General features: G+C 52.2%; 1 protein-coding gene across 1 annotated transcript in view; it reads right to left on the bottom strand.

Annotated features, from left to right (window-relative positions):
• MOB1B (MOB kinase activator 1B) overlaps window positions 1-18262 on the bottom strand; it is a 277702-nt gene that overhangs the window by 92343 nt on the left and 167097 nt on the right. The gene's annotated exons all lie outside the window — the stretch shown is intronic.

Genomic DNA, 18262 nt, shown 5'->3' with positions numbered 1-18262 from the left:
GAGCCTCATAAGCTGGGGCTCACCCACAGTGTCCTCAGGATAAAATGGACTAAATGTGGATTTCACCAGTGTCCTTTGTGAGATAAGGCCGCTGCGCTGCAGCCAGGGTAAGGGGCACCGGACTGGTTGCATGTGGACACATGTGGACGTGTGTGCACACCTGTGTAAGGGCTGCACAGGGGAGATTCCTTTTGTGCGCATCCCAGGAGCTGGTACAGATAGAATGGTGTGGCAGGGATTATGCAGAGTTGGGTGGTGACATGGAATAGGCTTTATAATGTGGGGAGACCCATGCAAGGGAAAGTCAGTGTGTTTTACTGTTTCACTGTAGGAACACTCCATTACTCTCCTATGGAGACAGATCACATGGGGTAGTTTCAGTTCCCTAGAGCCTACAAGCTCCAGACACCCACCAAAGTACACTGTAAGTAGTGTAAAAGGAAGTATTCTGCTGAGCCCAAAGCCATATTTGACTGCTTATAGGTCACCCAGAAATGCAATATTCCTCTGACTCAGCTCATAACCAGAGCCCCTGCCAGGCTGGGTTACTTACCTTCCTAACCAAGCTGTAGCATCAAAGACCTAGCTCTTCACTGCAAGCATTCCCAAGGGCAAAGGTCATCTCTCCAGGAGGGAGAGATGGGGGTGAAGCTGGGGGTTATCAATCAGAAACTGTCACTCGGTGCCAGGCACCAGAACTGCTCGGTCCATAAAGTCAGAAAGGGGCTTCATAGAGACCATGTGGCAAGAGACCCCTGGATGCGCCATCTTGAAGTATCCCAGAGGCCTGTGCAGTAAGGAGAGAGCAGGGGCAGAGAGGTGATGTGTCTCTGCAGGGTAGGGCAGAAGTGCCTTCCTGCCAGCCCATTCCAATTTCTTTTAAAAGGTCTTGCACAGGAAGAGGAGCTGTCTGTGGCGTGTGGTCTTGCTGTGGAAGACTGGTGCTGGAATCTGACTCCATCGGCAGTTGGAAGCAGGAACCCCCTGGCTGTCCCAGGACTCTGAGCTGCGCCCTTGAGGGAGTCCAGGGCCAGTGAGGAGAAGCCTGGTCCACTGCGCAAGGAGAAGAGAGGCCCTGAAGGAGAGCCAGGTGAAAAGCTGGCGCAGGGAGACAGTGAAGACAGCTCCTTGCCGAGTCACCCTCTTGGAGGCCAGGAGGGTGGTGAAATGTGCTCCAGATGCCTTGGGGTGGCCACCAGGAGCGAGAAGAGGCCAAGATGGTCAAAATCGGCCGCACGGGTGCAGAGATATGCCCCCCAGATGGTAGGCGACCTTTGACCTCTTATCAGACCGACAACGAATCATGTGGGGCTATGCCACCGGTCTTGGATGTGCCCCCGGGGTGGGTCAGGTCCCGGGAGCTGCTCCCAGAAGGAGAGACCGGGGAGCGCCATGGCGTCCCCTGGGAAGGTGCCCACGGTGCCAGGCTCTCCAACCAGGACCCCTCATGAAGTAAAATGGTGAAATGGCACCCCAGGGGTCCAGGAGCCTACCCTGAGCCCCCAACGCAAAATGGAGCCCCGTCACGCTCCCCGCCCGACCAGCTGCAGCCTCTGAGTCTGCCCGCAGGGGCGGGCAGACCAGAATGAAGGGCTAGCTCCCACGGCAGCACGCAAGGGTGCTGGCCAGTCGGGGGAGCCTGCAACAGCAGCTGGGATTGGGCTCCCAGAGCTACTCTCCAACTTACCAGGGTGCGGGCACCCAGGTGGGACTGGGCCCCCAGGAAGTGAAGATGCGGTGTGAGGCCGCAACGCAGGCAGCGGGGCTCTCCCCTGAGCGGCAGGGGAGCCGCTGCTCACATTCATGAGCGAAGCACCCCAAAATGCCTTGCAGGGCATGATAAGTCTGCAGAAAAACCTGCTCGTTTTGGCAAGTGGTAACCCAAGGAGGATGGGGTCACTGCTATTTGTTTGGAAAGGTGCAGGGGGAGCGGCAGGAGCAACACAGACTCTCCCAGAACCAAAGTAGAACATCCCCACCCTAAGTCTCAGGGGACTTAAAGGAAATAACCCCTCAAGGGTTCAGCCATGGTTTTAAGTCAACCTTATGCTGGAACTTTTATTCTGCTGCTAGGTGCTGATGTTAAGGATTGCACTAAGGTGTGAGAGGCTGGACTGAGATTGTCATCGAGGTGACACCCTCTAGGTGTGGGAAGGTGTAATTTCACTGGTAGTGCTTTTAGGTGCTGCTGTTCATTTTGGGGACTGGAGGTCACATGCAATATGCGAAATAAGTAATTGGGAAATATGTTGCTAGGCATTCCTGCCAGGGTGCCTGGTTGTAATTGCAGAAACTTGTGATTATAAATGTGAAGACTTTTAGGGGCTTTGATTGACCTACATTATACCGGTTATCAGATATGATAAGTACCCCTCATTCTAAGTGATGCTTAGACAGGTATTCTTGCTACTGCGTTAGTTGAACAACCAGACTGTCAGCCACTGTGACTTAAGTGTGTATACTGTATGGTCAGTATGAGATCAGTCAGGGTTATGTGTCACTAAGGCAGGTGTTACTATTATAAATGCTAGTTGAGATAATGGGGTGGGTCACCACTGGGGTGGTGCCAGTGGGAAGGGCCTTTGCTCCAGGTTATGGTCATCCCACTGCAATGGGGGCCAAGATGAAGTTCATACATGTGAGTGGTGGTACTAGACTTCCTCCCCTCCCACCCAGCAGGAGGGGTGGGAATGTTACGCAATGTCAAAAGGTATGTCCCACAGCTTATGTATATTTGTAAATTAATGCATAGTATTGAATAGTGCGTGTGTAATAATTGTACTCTTCCTTTTTATTTTTATAAAGTACAGTACAGACTGGACAATCAATTATTGAGAGCTACTTGTGAGTACCCGTAAATGGTGATTACTAGCCCACGAGGTAATCAAAAGAGGGGGCACTGTTCCGTAGTGAGTATTGTAAAGTGACAACCTACACTACAAAAGGTGAAGGGTAGGACAGCAAAAGGTACTAGGTCAGGGACTTGGTGATTGAGGTGGGGAGACACAAGTTGTCTCTTGTTGCCCTCACACCCCGAGGGATGTCATGCTTCATCATCGGGCGGTTGCTCCTCGTCGGGCCGGCGGTGCAATGCCCTACGGGTCCCCCGAAGGGTCGCTTTGGCGGAGATCTTTCTAGAGAACTGCCGATGGGTGCATGTGGGTATGTGGATAGAAGTCCTCTGTGAGAGGTGAGGGTAGTGTGTGCAGTGTATGTTAAAACTACCTAAGGGTTTCCAAAAAGGCTTTTGTTTTTTTAATAAAGAGGTACCCTTGGCATTACCTGCGTCACGACCTTCACCCCTCTATCCAATCAAATTTTAAAAATAATCAAGCGGAATTGGAGAATCCTCAAGTGACACATTGGATATCCAAACCCCCCGCTTTGCCTTCAAGAAGACAGCTAACCTACGCGACCAACTGGTCAACACACGACCACGAGCACCACAGACGATCAAAGAAACACCCTGTGGGACCTCCCAGCTGTCACAGGACACTATCTGTGTGGCACATGTGGGGCATGCTCTTCTGCACGACACACAAAGTCACTACAACTGGGGAATTTTAAATGGGAACGACGAAAACATACTAATTGTAACACAACCAATTGTGTCTACCTCATCACATGCCCCTGCACTCTCTACTACGTTGGGATGACAGCTAGAGCAATTAAGAAAAGGATCAGCGCTAGCGCGCAACCAAGATGGCCGCGTAGGTGCGAGGCTCCCGAGGACCTCCGCGACCTCCTACATTTATCCTGTCTTCATCCTGCATCGGTTGAGGGGACTGTGTCGGTGAGCCTGAGCCGAGGTGGTACCCGTTTCCCGTTTTCGAATCGGACCTCGGGTGCCGGAGTGAGCACCGATTGAAGTTTGCGGCCTGCTTCGCTCCTGACCCCGGACTCGCGTTTGGGGGCGACCCGGTGGCAAAGTGAACAACAACGGCGGGCTGGGCCTGGCGAGTCGCGTACCCCGCACTTTCACTTTCGCGCACCCTTGCCGTCTTTGCAGGTGGGATCGCGGCGCTCTTTGTGTTGGGGTGGCCTCGCTGGGTGACCCAGCCTGCCTGCCTGCTGTGGCCCGCTCCGCCGTCCTGGGGTGACCCCCCGGAGCCCGTGGCCTTGATTGCTTGCCTTTTACTGCGTGGCTGGTGAGGGTGTGAGACCCACGACGATGGCCACGAAACAAGATGGCGATCGGTTGAAGGCCAAGTCGACCCGGCGTGGCGCCGCACATCAGGCCAACATCATGGACCGCTACACCCTCCCGAAAGGATCTCCCGGTGGACCGCACAAGTCCTCTGAGTGCCCCCCGGATGCCCCGGATTTGCCCACAGAGCTGACTCTGCAAGACGTCATGGGCGCCATTGCTGAGATGAAGGCCTCGGTGGGCCAGCGGTTTGACACCTTAGCCCATAAAATCGACGCGGTCCTAGTTGATGTCAACCTGGTGAGGGCTGATCTCTCCAAGACCAATGACCGGGTCGATTCTTTGGCCCACACCGCGTCGGGCCTCACGACTGAGGTGGCGGCCCTCCAAACGGAGGTGCACCGACTTAGTCAGGCGAGTGCGCTCATGGATCGGCGCCTGGAGGACTCCGAGAGTCGGGCCCGGAGGAATAACATCCGCATCATCGGAGTACCCGAGGGACGGGAGGAGGCGGCGGCGGATCTCTTTGTGGAGGACCTGATCACTACCCATCTCCAGCCTCGGGGACTGAGTAAATTCTTTGCCGTGGAGAGGGCTCATAGAGTTCCTGGGGGAAAGCCGAAGGTCGGAGCCCCTCCGCGGCCTCATTGCCCGTATTTTTAACTTTCGGGACAGGGACGCGATTCTGCAAGCCTCCAGACTGCAAGGGCCGATTAAGCTGGAGAACATGGAGGTGAACTTTTATCCTGACTTCACCCAAGCGGTCCAGAAGCAGAGACTGAGTTTCCTGGGCGTCAAGCGGCGGCTTCGGGACATGAACTTAAAATACGCCATGCTCTTCCCGGCCAGGCTGCGGATAGAGGTGGATGGTCGCACGCACTTTTTTGATCGTCCTGAAGTGGCCGGGGACTGGCTGGACACTCTGTCTGGGGGTCGTGATCGGGATGGCGGGGGGGGGGTGGGCGGCGGGAGGAGACGGCCCACTGGACCGGGACTGAGGTGTTGATACTGGGCCTCACTCTGGACGAATATGATGCCACTTTCGGCCAAGCTTAGGGTTTTTCGTTCTTCTGTATTCGTTTTTCCCTCCTTTGGAGGTGGTGTGGGGTCTAGAAGGGGTACTCTTTCCTCCTCTAGGGGGTCTAGCTAGTTTCATTATATAGGGGCGACAGGCACACTGCAAGTTGGGGGGGCTGTCTGGGCTCATGCAGGGGTGCAGGGAGGGGGGAGTTTTGTTGGGGCGGTTGGGTTGGGGTGTTGTTCGTTTACACCACAAGGCAAAAGTATCGGTGTGCTATTTCTAAAGTGCTCTCTGGGGGACGAGTGATTGCTTTCGTTTATTGATGGGGGGTAGGGGACTGAGTCTTTTGTCCTGGAATGTTAATGGACTGGGGGACAGGATAAAACGAGGTGTGGTCCTGCAGTTCCTAAAACGAATTTCACCCGATATAGTTTTTCTGCAGGAGACACACCTCATTGGCAACTCCTTTCGTGCTATGAATCGACGGGGCTACCGCCTTGTGGCCCATTCGGGCTTCACGTCTGGTTCAAGGGGTGTGGGCATCATGGCCAAGAACTCGCTCCCGTTGGAAATTGATAAGGTGCTCCATGATGACAGGGGACGTTACACGGTTCTGGTGGGTAGAATGGACGGCAGAGTGGTCGTTTTTGTGTCTGTCTATGTCCCGCCAGGGTTGCAGACGACCACCTTTGCGGATCTGGGACGCCTCCACCTTGGCCTTCCGGAGGGGATTCTAGTGGTCGGGGGGGATTTTAACGCTGTGGTGTCCGGAACGGAGGATCGTCACCCCCCTAGGGATCTCCCCCGTGCCCAAGCGTGGTTGTCTGGCCTCTTGGATACCTTGGGGCTGGTGGATTGTTGGCGTTTGAAACATCCCACGCAGCTACAGTACACCTTTCATTCTGGGGCCCATGGTAGTCTCTCAAGGCTAGATTATGTCCTGGTGCCGGCGGCGCATGCGGGGAGGATAGGGGAGGTGCGCCATTTGGCGCGGGGTATTTCAGACCACTCCCCGCTCTTGTTGCACTTTGATATTCTCCCGAGGGGAGAGGGTAGGGTGGTCCCGATTAATCCCTGGTACCTGCGTGACCCCACCATTCGCGCAGAGTTGGTTAAATCCCTTAAGCGATACTTTGACGATAATGTGGGGTCTGTGTCATCGGCGGTCTCTCTGTGGGAGGCGTTCAAGACGGTACTCCGGGGGGAGGCCCTGTCCCTTATTTCCCATTCCCGGAGGCGCGAGCGGGAGGAGGTGACCCGTGTTGAAACTGAGATAACCGAGTTGGAGGGTGATCTAGAATGTGGGGTGACGGATGAAAAATTACATGTTCTCCGACTCAAGCAAGCGGCCTATAAGGCCCTCGTCACGGAGGCGGCCAGGGGCCTCAGTAGAGAGCAACAGGGGAGACTGTATGATGTGGGTGATAAGGCTGGTAAATTGATTGCGTGGCTGGACAAAAAGGAGAGAGCGAGTCGAGTTGTCCCAACGATTGAGAAACAGGATGGTGTGTGTGTCACTGAACCGGAAGAAATTGTTGACTGCTTTGCAGAATATTTCCGTGGGGTGTATTCCCCGGTGTCCTCCCGCTCGGAAGAGGATTCCCATGCCCTGCTCAGAGATATCGCGCTGCCTTCCCTTTCGGAGGAGGACAGAGTGTCGTTGGACGCCGCCCCAACATCTGAGGAAATTGCCCTCGCCATACGTTCGGTCGCTTCCGGCAAGGCCATGGGTCCTAATGGTCTTCCCATCGAGTTGTACAAGCTGCGACCGGATACGCTGGCGCCGCATCTCCGTGCTATGTTCCTCGCGGCCCACTCGGCGGGTTCCCTCCCGCTAGACCAGCGTCTGGCTACTATTGTGGTTATTCATAAGGAGGGGAGGCCGCGGGACCGGGTCACATCCTATCTGCCTATTTCGCTGTTGAATGCGGAGCCCAAAATTCTCGCCAAGGTGTTGGCTACTCGGCTGGTTGGCGTGGTGTGCGACTTGATTCACCAGGATCAGTCCGGCTTTATCCCTCATCGCAACACTGCGCTTAACCTGCGGCGCTTGCATGGGGTGCTCGCACGTGTCCCGTTCATACGGGAGCCGGCCATTTTGGCGTCCTTGGACGCCACTATGGCGTTTGACACACTTGAGTGGCCATATATTTGGGCGACACTCGCGAAGTTTGGGTTTGGCCCAGGATTCATCGGTTGGGTAAAATTGTTGTACTCTGGACCGCTGGCACAGGTGGTTGTGAACGGTTGAGTGTCGGCTCCATTCGAGCTGGGCAGGGGCACGCGGCAGGGCTGCCCGTTATCACCGCTCCTTTTCGCGCTTGCCTTGGAGCCCCTGGCGGAGTGGCTGCGGTGGCATCCTTCTATCCGTGGTCTCCGTTGGACCCCTGAGAATGAGGACCGCGTATCTCTATACGCTGATGATATTCTTCTGTACCTGGCTTCCCCACGTAAATCACTGATAGTACTGGTTGATGTATTGCGCTCATTTGGCCTCAACTCCGGCCTTGTCATCAACTGGGCTAAATCGTGTGTGTATGTTCTCTCTGGGGAGGATCCTATCCTTCCGCGGGGTTGTCCTATCCAGATCGCCCCGCGAGGATTTAGGTACCTGGGTGTCTTCATTACCCTGGACGCGGAGGCCCGATAGTCAGAATTTGCTTCCCCCCCTCCAGCGCCTGAAGGAGGACGTCGCGCGTTGGAGGCGCTTGCCGCTCTCGCCGCTCGGCCGGGCGGCATTGTTTAAGATGATGTCGCTGCCACGTTTCCTGTACGCTTTACAGAACACAATGGACGTCGTCCCGGCGCGCTACTTTCGCGAGGTGGAGAGTCTGCAGCGCCGACTGTTTTGGGAGGGTAGACCGCGTATCGCCCTGGCGAAGCTGACGCTCCCGTGGTACGACGGGGGGGTCGCCTTCCCGGATATCAAGCGATATTATTGGGCCTCCCAGCTGGCTGCGATCAATCGCGGCCTGTACGGGCCCGCTCTAAACCCTGCCTTTGAAATGGATAAGATGTTACTGCCGGGTGGTGATTATAATCGGGCGCTTTACTCTAGCTCGCTCGACGCACGTCTGACGGGCCCCACGCGGGTCATGGTACGAGTGTGGCACGCGGCTAACGTGGCGATGGGGTGGAGGGACCGCTTGACCCGGGCGACGCCACTATACGCATCTGAGCGGCTGGGCTCCCTGTGGACCTCGAAGGGCTTTGAGAAGTGGGACATGATAGGCATCAGCAGGGTGGGCGATCTCTGGACGAGGGGGGGATTCAAGACGTTCGATGTGCTGCAGACAGAATTCCAGCTGCAGGACAGGGAGTATTTTCGATATCTGCAGATTCGTCATGCGTTGTGCTCCGTCTTTCCGGACGTCGCCTCCATCCCGGAGTACTCCCCTCTGGAAGATAGAGTGCTGGATGGGCATGTACCGGACGGCACGATTTCATTAATTTATAAAAAACTTATCAATGACCGTTCGGGACTGCTGACTAGCCTTCGTGAGGCATGGGTTGCCGATGGACTGGAGCTGGATGACGAGGACTGGGTGTCTGCGGTGGCCTCCCCGAAAGAGGTGGCCATACCGGCCCGCCTTCGCTTCGTCCAGCTCAAGATACTCCATAGGGTCTATGTTACGGGCCGAGGCTGATGCGTATGGGCTATGCTGTGGACTGGTTGTGTAAGCGTGGGTGTGGCTCTTTGGGGACCTTTCTCCATATTTTGTGGGAATGCCCGGATGTGGCGCGATTCTGGCGTGGTGTGCATGAGGTTTTGCGGGTAGTTACGCGTGTGCCGCTGCTGCCCGAGGCGAGGAGATGTCTTCTGAATGTGTGGGAGCCAACCGACTATTCGGTGCCGCAGACGTGGTGGGCGACTCTGGGATATATGGTGGCCAAACGTGACATTGCTCAACTGTGGGGTTCCCAGAGGTCGCCGACTGTCTCGGGTTGGAAGGATAACATGGATTGGTGCATGTTTCGGGAAAAGGTGGTGTATGTTGCGAGAGGTAAGCCTGGGACATGGGTGAAAGTATGGGGCCCCTGGAACGCCTACCGTGGGGGAATCTGTACCCCGCCGTTATTGCCCGATCCGTCACCGGCCCCGTCTCCTTAGCCAGTTTGTCTTCCCGGTTCTGGGCAATGAGTCTTAGTCCCCGTCCTGACCTTTTCCCCCCCTCGATACTCCTATGGACTAGTGAGGTCCCCCTCCTCGGGGAGCACATGCTGCTGTTTCCGATTGTGGGTTGCCTTGTGGATTTGTTTTTTTGTTGTTATTTATATTAAAAAGAAACCGTTATGTGGGGTCCGGATGGTGTGGCTGCCAACGCTTCTTCCAACTCCTGTGAATTTCCCTCTGCCGCAGCATGCGTGCTATTGTCTGTATCACATGCTCCTTCTGCTTGCTAGCGGCCGGCCTGAAGGTTGTAGGCCCATCTTTGTATATTTTTTGGATTCTGTAATAAACGGTTTCAAAAAAAAAAAAAAAAAGGATCAGCAAACACAAGAGTACGGTGAGACGAGCACGCTCAGCTACCAAACTGACAAACCACTTCTTAGAGAAAGGTCACCCTTGTGAAGCCATCCAGTGGACCATCCTAGAGGCCAATCCATGCTGGAACAGTGACTCTCTCCTTAGACGCGAACAACGTTGGGTCCATCGCTTCCACACCAACACACAGGGCCTGAACGATGAAATCCCGTGGTCAGAACTGTAGACCTACCCCATCCCTCTCCTTTTGCGGGCTAGTACCGTAACACCTTTGAAACAACATCCCATAGGGACTTGCTAACCCAGTAGCTGTAATAGACTAATGATTACATCACCACAGATCGACCATCCGGTTTGGCTACCACTCTGCCATACCCTAGCTTCATGAGATAATGCACTCATGTACTACCCTTAGTGTCCAACCCTGATTCCCCAACACCAGGGCAAGCTATACGACCCCATGCGCCCTCCCTCCCATCCCCCCATTCTCCCCTCTTTATCTCCACCACCTTGATTCACATCAAGCAAAAGATGATTTGGGCACATCAGAAAGACCGAGTCAAGTTACGACCCATGGTCCATTACTCCGCATGCTCTTATGTTACTCTGCACTATCAACGCATTGGACTCTAGGTGTCCGCTCATCACACATCAGCAGAGGAGGGACTGGGCTTGCCCTATATAGCCCCATTCGTGCATCGTTTTTACACTTCCGCATATGCATTGAGTGCAATACTGTGCCTGAGATTACACATTTGTTTTACTCCCGCTCCACCCAAGCTCACAACTGACTTTGAGGCACATGTGTACTACCAATCCGCTATACAACACGCATGCGCGCATGAGCACTTCAACGGGGCTAGATACACGCATGCACACTCTACCCTTCGATGACGGAGCATGACACGCTATACCGGAAACAGGAACCTCCCCACACACTTCCGATCCTACACTTAAATCACGGCCAGATTCCCCAGTACACCACCTACGAGCTGGCGTCTGGACGGGGCAGGTCTCTTGTGCCAACACCCGAGCAAACCGTGAGTACTTCTTGACTTCGCCGAATCTGCCATAACAGAAGTAAGTCTCTACTGTGTGGTGTTTGTGCAATGCCGCTAACGCTGTGCTATGCACACGTTTGTTCCCTTTCTCCCCACCCCACCCCAACCACGGGCCTCATTCTCCCGCTGATCGCCGTTTCACACCCGCAGCCCAAGACGGTGCGGGCACCCAATGCCTAAAAGCTCATGGAGTGATTCTAGCTCCCTTTTTAGGTAAGCACTAACGCAGCGCCACTACCGAGGCATGCCTCATTTTAGATTGCCTCACCAGTATATTACGGGGATCTGAGAGGTAAGTGCTCATCGAACCCCCCCCCCCATTCCCCATGGGTTGCTACATTGTGACATGGAGGAGTTTTGGGGTTTTGTGGCACGCCCTCTCGTCGCTTCTCGTTAAACATTTCTACCACCCATACCGGTTGATGACCTGTTGTCACGGCACCGGCCGGGGGGTACACGGTATGGGACGCCAACTGAACTCACGCTGACACCATGCGCTGAGTCCGATGGCACCCTCCCGTTTGTGCTCCTGACTGCTGTTGACACAGGCCACACCAATCATGGAGGGCACCTGAACAGGCCTACCAACTATCATGCCTCACCATTTGTTGGATTAATCGCCTCCTGGTTTTTTACCAAGAGGCCACTTCACAAGCTCTCTACAACAAATTACTCTGAGCTTTGTGTTTTTTTAAACACTTTTCTTCTCTTTTCTTTTACCCTATCCTTTCTAGGTCTTGACCAAGGGGGCACAACTAATTCAAGAGTCATAGCTGCCACTCAAAAATAGTGTAGGAGGCGACCTTTCTCTCCCCTTTGGATCTGTGAGAGGGCTAATGGTAACCCACTCACACCAATACGTCCGTGCACTCTCTTCACACCACCCTCACTCCCGGTCCTGAGGAAACGCCAAGGATCCTCCAGACCAATATAGGCGTGAAACATGTCGACCACAGCATAGTTACCCGGACACATTGAGTCTCTAGTTGGTAACTCTTAACCTACAGGTTTTTTCTTCTGCCAAGGGTACCTCTTTATTAAAAAAAAAATAAAAATTTTTGGAAGCCCTTAGGCAGTTTTAACATACACTGCACGCACTACCCTCACCTCTCACAGAGGACTTCTATCCACATACCCACATGCACCCATCGGCAGTTCTCTAAAGAGATCTCCGCCAAAGAGACCCTTCGGGGGACCCGTAGGGCATTGCACCGCCGGCCCGACGAGGAGCAACCGCCCGATGATGAAGCATGATGTCCCTTGGGGTGTGTGAGGGCAACAAGAGACAACTTGTGTCTTCACCCACCTCAATCACCAAGTCCCTGACCTAGTACCTTTTGCTGTCCTACCCTTCACCTTTTGTAGTGTAGGCTGTCTCTTTACAATACTCACTACGGAACAGTGCCCCCTCTTTTGATTACCTCATTGACTTTGCGGAGCAGAGGCACTGGACCATTAACAGGCTCCTGGTCCCCCTCTCTTCTATTTTGATTTAAGATTACTAGCCCACACCACCTCCCTTGAGGAAGCCATTGACTGCTCTGCAACGCTACCCTCTGAGAGTCAAGTGCTACTATTGGGTGCTTGGTTCCCAGTGAAGGACAAATGTAGACATATTGTTTGTGCATGCCTCACAAATAATGCCTTGTGTTCAAACACCATGTTTATGGCATCATAAGACATAGGATCACATTGTGAGGCAGACAAAATAAGCTATAGGCAAGAGCGTAAGTATCACAGTCATTCAGAATGCGGTAACAGTCCTGTATTCCGACCTGGTAAAGTTGAAAACTATAGCGCAGGAGAATGTGAAGATGCAGAGTTTCCTGTTCTGTAAGGGAACCCAGAACGTGTATACAAGTGTACTTCATAAGGAGCCTTACCAAAATCACCTGAGCCGTTGTATAATTTAATTATTTTCCCCCGCAAACGTTCATCTTTTAAAATCATTAATGTTAGGATTGGAATGGCCCATTCATGGTATATGGGCATGTTCCCCTGCCCAAATACATGTATATGTGGTAATCCTGACTTGCTAATATAAGCATGTGAACAAAGTCCTAGGCCTTTCTCCAACTATGTAAGGTCCTGGACCTGTCCTCTAATCTGGAGGGGTAAACCAAGGGTCTGATCACTGCAGATGGTGGGTTGCTGTACCAGTCATGGGTATAGCACACGGAGAGGTGGGGGAAGCACACTGTGGTTAGTAGAAATCACTAATGCAAACAAATCTTTAAACCTTTTTATCTGCGTCAAAGGGGTCAAGGACTCATTGCACACCTTCGTAAAGTTCTGCTTCTATGTGTATATCCTAACCTTTGCACGGACATCTAGATACCTGTTAGGCGTGTGTAGCAAGTGCACTACATGCATAATGTATGAGTGACCCAGAGTAATGTAGGACAGTGAAATCCATTTTGGAGATCCCTAGCCAGGCCTAGCTCAAGATGGAAAGCAAAGACTGTTCCCAGACAGTGGCAGTGTATTCTATGCATCTCAGTAGCTAAAGGGAGGAGACCCAGACACTGAAGTGAAGGGAGTGGAGATAAAGCTGCCTGCAGAAATTCCATGAGCACTATTTAGGTCGAGCCTAGCGCAGCTCGCATGCGCTGCACTATGGGAGGCTTCTTGTGAGCACTCCAAACTTCCCCTAAACTTGTACGTGTGATTTTGGTAACTCCCATAGATTTCATTGGCCATTGCATGTGTCTTTCAAAAATGAAAGCATACACAGTTGGTCAAAAGCGTGTTTGTCCCACCTTTTGTCTAAATATTCACTCCCATGGCATTTTGGCGTCGGGAGCGAGCAGCGGTGAGCATTGTGGCATCTGCATTCTTCCCTTGGATCATGTTACTAATGAAAGACAACGCTGTAGCTTTCATTTTTTTTTCGTTTACGTTTTTTGTCCTGGTGTATGAATAAATTGCATGGAGTAAACATTTTCGGATTGAGGCTCAAACGCTGTTACTTAACCTTGTTAATAGAAAACTGGGCAAGCAGAATTCCTCGTGGGATATTTAAATCATTTGCTTGTGTGCTGCGATGCTTATAATGGCGCCTGTTTTTATGTATTTTTTAAAAACTTTACAGGACCTCATTTGAGTTGTAGCCAAAAGACATGCTTTGGTGCTGCAGTTACTTTTATTTTTACTCGACCCGTAGTCTTTCCTACATAAGTCCAATAAGTACCGTTCCGCGACGAAGCCGTGACACCAACGATTGCGGGTCGCTTTTTAACAGAGATCAAACCTGTGGTCATTGGGTCTCTGATGTGGATTCATTGGTCCATGGAGCCAGTGTCTTTGCCCTATGAAAGTCACTTTGCCCACTGCTGATGTTCCAGTGTGCCCTGCGGACTCTGAACCTACCTGTATCAGTGCCTGAGAGTCTCAAGTGCAGTCAATCTGCTGGGCATGTATGCTTTGTTTTTTCATATTTTCTAAATATATTCAATCAACAAGCAAGTCACCAGTCGTCTATTTATCTCGTGTGGAGGTTTGCACAACGTCAAAGAATGCCACCGCAATGTCGCGCCACGACATTTTGTGTGGGCATTGGAACAGTGCGTTCATTTTATATAATTTAAAAACGGAATTTTAATTTACCATTCTTAATCCTTATGCAGGAAAAGTGGATAAAGTGTATGTCAACCATTACACAAAAAAACAAGGTTTCCCACATCTATCCTCCCCCCCCCCCCCAGCGCATTAAGCTTCCCCTCCCCAGACTGATTTCGGCCCCGGGGACCTCGTCTCTTAGGCTCTGCTGTAATACTAATGGGAAGTGAAGCTGTGCGCCCCCTGCCTTCTGATTCTGGCTCCTAAGACCGCATTCCCCGGGGCCTGGCCACAAAAAACAAGGAGAAGGGGGATGCCTGGTCCCCCTCCCCAAGTTATTAATGGCCCTGGGGACTCCATCCCCTCAGTGTTGGCTCCTGCTATGTCCCAGGGTGCACTACCCCGGGACACAGCGGCTTCCCTGCCCTCACTGGTATGGGCAGGGAAACCTGTTTCTTCTTGCTTGGTGGTAGCAATTTTCAAAGCTACACAGTGACGCGGGCATGAAAACCGATCTGAATATTGCTCCCACCCACAGCGAGCAGCATTTTTAGCCGCTCCCTGCGCGCGGCAGCAATGATGGCTCCCTCTGGAGGATATAGTGGGTGCCCTGGGTGGGCACCAGGGCACCCACCCTTTGTTGGCCAGGCTCCATGAGATGGAGTCACCTGGGCTGAAATCAGCCTGGGCAGAGGGGCTCGGTGCGCCCGCCCCCCCCCCCCAAAAAAAATCCACCAGGCTCTGGGGAATGAGGTCCCTGGGGCCCAAATCGGCCCACAGAGGGTGACACGTGACACCTCCCCCAGTAATGTGCCGCTCCCCCCTGCATGCAGGGGGTTGGCAGCAGGCCCTGCAGCCAAAAACCCCGTCCCCCCTACTACGCACAGCCAAAGGCCGTTTGCAGAGACGATTGGATTAACGTATGGCAATTCAATTTTACCCACAAAATAGTAAAATTCACTTCAACTGAAGGTTACGGGGACATTATAGTTAGGAAATAGCATTGAAATTCACACAAAAAAACTAAGGTTACAGGAACGGTAAAGTTGAGCTCAGATTTTACAGACCCAAAACTATAGAAATTGAGCAGTTAGTTATCTATATCTATACTATAACTCGCACCCTAAGGTATCTAACTCGAACCCTTGCCTTGCACTGCTAATTACCCCACATATTACAGCACTCATGACATTCCATGACAACATTGATATTACTACAGCATGTGCAATAAAATTACTGATGCGAAAACTGCATTGCGTGGGAACGAGGTATAGTTACCTTAGGACACGAGCTATAGTTCCTTGAGATAAGTAAACTATAACTGCTGAATTTCTATGGTTTTGTAGGTGTATAAAATCTGAACCTAAATACAACGTCTCTAACCTTTGTTTTATTCAGTGAATTTCTAAGGTTTTTTTAAATCCTATTTCCTAACTATAACGTCCCTCTAACCTTAGTTTTTTTTCAGTGAAAAGGGAAAGAAAGCTGCAGATTTGGGCTGGGAGGACAGTTGGGTTGAACCAAGCAAAGGGCTCAAGTTTTGCGATGGTAGGGGACGTGGGAACACCAGGGGTCCTCTTCTTCCTTTAGGGCTTGGAGGTCAGGTGTTGAGGGTCCTTGAGGGGTCTGATTTCTTTGGTCAGGGAGCACTCGCGGTTGAGGGGGCCTGCAAACAGAGGCTGCTGGCGATGTCGTGGAGATCAAGGGGGTGAAACCAAAGTGGACTCTGTCTCTCGAATGCTTGGGGACCACGCGGACACAATTGGCCCACTTCGACACGGGCTGGAGGGCCTGGGTGCAGTGGTACGTGGCAGCGTATGGTTTTGGAGGTTTCGGAGTCCTCACTGTTCTTTTTTGGGGTGCCTTCAGAGTGCAGGAGTTCTTGAGTCTTTATTGAAGGAAAACTGTCCTCCCAGGCTTTGGAGGCAGGGCAGCTGCAGGATGAGGCATCTTTGTCGCAGGTTTGATGGGAAATAGACAGGCCTGCAGTGCTGGTGGCAAGTCAGTTGCTCTTCTTCAATCTTCTGCTTTTACGACTCTTTAGGATCCTTCTTGGTAGGTCGTCAGGATCTGCTTTTCTGGTGCCAGGGACTCCTATACATACTGAATTTAGGGGCATTAAAGAGCAGTAGTCAATGGACTACCTACTCCTAGGGTCACCATGAGTCTCATATGAACACTTCCTGGGGAAGTGGGCATAACCCTGTCCCAGAGATCCTAAGTTTGCCATCACCAACATGGTTAACTCTGAAAAGTCGCCTCCACTTCAGGTAGCCCACCTTAGAGTTGGACACGCCTAGCTGACTAGCTAATTTTCCCACCTGTCTAGGTTTCAAAGGGCTCTGGACAAAGAGGGTCGGCATCCTCTTCTGTGAGAGAATCAAGATTTGCATACCAAAGGCTGTGGTACCTTTGAAGCTCCCCTGCCTTGGAATGCTAATCAGCAGGTCATCCTGTGGGAAGGGGTGTAAGCACCCTCTGCCCGAACAGGTTTGATTTTCCACCTCCTGAGAGCAAAAGCCCTCACGCTTGGGGGTCAGAAACTTGTCTCTGGTGGCAGTCCGGCAAAAACCAGTCAGTTAGCACACAAGCAGCTGTTAGGTTTTCAGGGGGCACCTCTAAGGTGCCCTCTGTGTGCATGCATTAATTAATACAACACTGGCATCCGGGCGGGTTTATTAATACGAGACGTTTGATACCAAACATCCCTATTTTCAGTGAAGCGATCACGTTGCTGGGGAACTAGTTTTCACCAGTGTCCAGACCATGTATTAAAAATGGCTTCCCTTTTCACTGGTACTGACAGCAATAGAGCTGACCAGCACTGGGGAACATTTGCTCATGCAGAAATGTCCTCGCATGTAGTATAGTATAGGCGGACCGAGTGAGGTCAGCTACTCGGTTGAGAAGATGGAAAATATGATAAGACCTTCCTGCAAGCTACCACGTGTCCTGATGTTAGGCCCAAACTTTTTCCGACACGCAGGTTGGCTACTCTTCCGGAGATCCCTCAAGACTAGTTGTATGTGCTTTGTAGTAAGGTCAAATCTGGTTCCCCGGCTGATCCTCTTAAGCCTGAGCAATTTGTAAAATCATTGCCGGTGCTCCTTGCGCCTGTGGGCCAGTTGATTAATCTATCTCTATCTACGGCAGTTGTCCCCAGGACTTAGAAGTACACCAGTGATCCCATTGTTAAAAAAACTAACCTTGACATACCGAAGCCAGAAAACGTTTGTCCCATCTCTCTCCTGCCTTGGGTTTCCAAAATCTCTGAGGCTTATACTAACTCCATTCTATCTAGATTTTTGGAGGATAATAACATACTAGACCCCACTCCGAATGGTTTTCTTTCTGGCCACAGCACTGAGACGGGTCTCCTAGCTGTGTCCGAACACCTGAGGAGGGCGCTAGATGAGGGCCGCATGTCAACACTGATTTTATTAGATCTCAGTGCCGCGTTTGACGCGGTCTCTCACAAGATCCTGCTACAGTGGTTGGAGGAAGTGGGCATTGTAGATTCTGCCCTGGAACGGTTTGCCTCTTTTCTTACCGAGAGGACCTTCCAAGTAACAGTTCCCCCTTTGGCTTCCATGTCCCATACTTCCAAACATGGGGTGCCACAGGGCTCAGCTTTGAACCATACACTTTTCAATATTTATGTCTCACCTCTGGCAGCGGTGGCCAGGAGTAAAGAGCTCACAGTGGTATTGTACCCAGTTGGTAGTCGCACTCACGGACGACCATGAACTGGACGCTTGTAAATTTTGGAGCGACCTCGAGGCAGTCGCTGAGTGGATGACTGCCAACTGTCTCCAGCTCAATGCCAGCAAGTCGGAGGTCTTGCTGGTAGGAAGAGATCCTGAGCTGTGGAGTGAACGCTGGTGGCCGGCCACCCTGGGAGGTGCACCCGCCCCTAAACAGGTGGTAAAAAATGTAGGTGTCTGGGTGGACTCTGCCCTTACCTTTCAGACTCAAACCAAGAAAGTGGC

This window comes from Triturus cristatus, chromosome 2_2 (assembly GCF_964204655.1).
Source record: "Triturus cristatus chromosome 2_2, aTriCri1.1, whole genome shotgun sequence".
Classification (NCBI taxonomy): Eukaryota; Metazoa; Chordata; class Amphibia; order Caudata; family Salamandridae; genus Triturus; species Triturus cristatus.
This window is presented reverse-complemented; position numbering and strand designations above follow the sequence as displayed.